General features: G+C 64.7%; 1 protein-coding gene and 1 long non-coding RNA gene across 2 annotated transcripts in view; both read right to left on the reverse strand.

The window, feature by feature from the left end:
• Positions 1-908, reverse strand: part of LOC115299805 — a 3203-nt gene extending 2295 nt beyond the window's left edge. The window contains exon 1 of the long non-coding RNA XR_003912343.1: positions 468-908. This is a non-coding gene — a long non-coding RNA (uncharacterized LOC115299805). The remainder of the gene's footprint in view (positions 1-467) is intronic.
• The window catches only part of ACOX3 (acyl-CoA oxidase 3, pristanoyl), a 922607-nt gene that overhangs the window by 339339 nt on the left and 580601 nt on the right, over positions 1-2667 (reverse strand). The gene's annotated exons all lie outside the window — the stretch shown is intronic.

The raw sequence follows: 2667 nt of genomic DNA on the forward strand, positions 1-2667 counted from the left end.
GCGTGGCCAGGGCAGGAGCGTGGCCAGGGCAGGAGCGTGGCCAGGGCAGGAGCGTGGTCAGGGCAGGGGCGTGGTCAGGACAGGGGCGTGGTCAGGGCAGGGGCGTGGCCAGGGCAGGAGCGTGGCCAGGGCAGGAGCGTGGCCAGGGCAGGAGCGTGGTCAGGGCAGGAGCGTGGTCAGGACAGGCGTGTGGCCAGGGCAGGAGTGTGGTCAGGGCAGGAGCGTGGTCAGGGCAGGAGCGTAGACAGGGCAGGAGCGTGGACGGCAGGGGCGTGGTCAGGGCAGGGGTGTGGTCAGGGCAGGGGCGTGGTCAGGGCAGGAGTGTGGCCAGGGCAAGAGCGTGGACAGGGCAGGGGCGTGGTCAGGGCAGGAGCGTGGTCAGGGCAGGAGTGTGGTCAGGGCGGGGAGCACGTCTAGGGTGGGAGCAGGGCTGGGGAGCACAGCAGGCCAGGTCGGGCCGCTCCTACCTGTGGGCCGCCGTGCTGTTGGTCCCGAGAATGACATGGGGTGCTCAGCACCGTCCCGCTCCCCGTGGACCCCCTGAGTTCTGGCTGGGGCTCCGGGGAGGGTGGGAGCCGGGCTCGGCGGGGACAGGAGCGGACAGATGGGGCCGGCAGGCTGGCGACGTCCCGGCAGCACAGCGCAGCTCAGTCCCCTCTGCTTCTGTCCCCAGGTCCATGAGCCACATCCTGGTGGCGCCCGACCAGCCCGAGCTGCTGCCGTCTTCCTCGGGCTGAGTGCCTGCGGGGGCGCCTCTGAGCCGGGGCCGCGCCGCCGGGGACGGGTGCCAGCCGCAGGGGGTGGGTGCCGGGTCCTGTGGCCTTGGGGTCCCTGTGTGCTCCCAGCGGTGCCCTTGGTCTTGGCTGATGTCCCCTCTCGGTGCTTGTTTTCCAAATTTTGGAGCCGATCCAGGCTGCCTTCCCAGGGCCTTGCTGTCAGCGTGTGTTTGTGTGTGTGTGTGTGTGTGTGTGTGTCTCTCTCTGTGTCTATCCCTGGTGTTGTGTGTGGGTGGGTGTGTGTCCCTGGTGCATATGTGTGTGTGTGTGTGTGTGTGTGTACCTCTGTGGTGTGTGTGTCTCTGCCTCTACACACACACACACACACACACACACACACACAAAAGGGACACAAAAGAGATAGACCCATATACCTACCAGGCATAGAGACACACACACACACACCTGGGACACACACAGACACACACACACACCAGGGATAGACACATAGACACACACACACACACACACACACACCCACACCAGGCTAGACTCAGACACACACAGACACACCAGTGCTAGACACACATACCAGGGCTAGACAACACACACACACAACAGAGATAGACACACCCACCTACCAGGCACAGACACACACACACACGCACACACACACCAGAGACAGAAACACACACGCATACATACACCAGGGATAGACACCCCCCCACACACACCCCCCACACACCAGGGATGGACACGTGGACACACACACACACCACACACACTGACTGCAAGGCCCTGGAAAGGCGGCCTGGACCAGCCCCAGGATTCGGAAAACAAGCACCCGAGGGCCAGGACCGGGAGCGCCCCTGGGAGCGAGGACCCCGCCTGCTCACACCACAGGCCTTATGGCCGGAGCCCCTCTCACCAGGCAGGCCTCCTCAGGCAGGGCCGGGCCGGGCAGGAGGTGACCCCCTGAGCGGCTGCCTAGGGCCACAGGACAGGCTCACGCAGGACTTGGCGACGCGGACGGACGTGCAGCACAGGCCCGGGCCTCTGGCTCTCGGGTGGGGAGGGGGGTGGCGGGGGGCTTTGGGCGGAGCCCCTCTCTAGCTTCCAGCCGAGCAGCGGGCTGTGGCGGGGTCATCGGATCGGGGCCCATCCAGGCTCAGGGCTGCGCTGGCCGAGTCAAATGGCCGCCCCTAGACCCCCTGGAGGCTGTGATGTGACGTCTCTGTGTCTCCTCGCCAGCAGCGTCCCCAGGGTCCCCGTCATCCAGCTCCTCGCACCGGCCGGCCGGAAGCTGCTTCCCAGGCAGCAGTACTTTCCAGCCCGGGGTGTGCGACATCGCGTCAGGGGAGGGCCGGGGTCTGTGGGCGCTGCAGGACCGCCGGGACACCCTCTTGTGCTCTGAGGCCCGCGGGCGGCCAGCGGCAGGTAAGGTGGCATGGTGGAAGTGGGGACAGCCAGGCCCGCTGCCAGCTGGCTCTTGTCTTGGTGCTGGGGGCTGTGTCCCTGGGGGGCATGGCCAGAGGGATTGTGATACGGGTCCGGGTTTGTGATGCGTGCAGGGATGGGGGTGGAGGGCAGGGGGGTGCCCCACCCACCCGCCAGCTCTCAGGTCCCGACCCCTGCAGTGCTGATTCCCAGGGTGGGTGCTGTCATTGGCACGTTTTCTTTGTGATTGTCCTGGTCACACGTCTTTTTTTTTTTTTTTTTTACTTTTAAATGTTTATTTTTGAGAGAGAGAGAGAGAGAGAGAGAGAGAGAGAGAGATGGAGCACTAGTAGGGGAGGAGCAGAGAGAGACAGAATCTGAAGCAGGATCCAGGCTCTGAGCTGTCAGCACAGAGCCTGACATGGGGCTTGAACCCAGGAACATGTGCAAACGTGGAACACCCCTGTCCTGGACAGCGTCCTCAGTCAGGGCTGGGAGACAGAGCCCCCTGGCA

This window comes from Suricata suricatta, chromosome 1, assembly GCF_006229205.1.
Source record: "Suricata suricatta isolate VVHF042 chromosome 1, meerkat_22Aug2017_6uvM2_HiC, whole genome shotgun sequence".
In the NCBI taxonomy this organism is placed as follows: Eukaryota; Metazoa; Chordata; class Mammalia; order Carnivora; family Herpestidae; genus Suricata; species Suricata suricatta.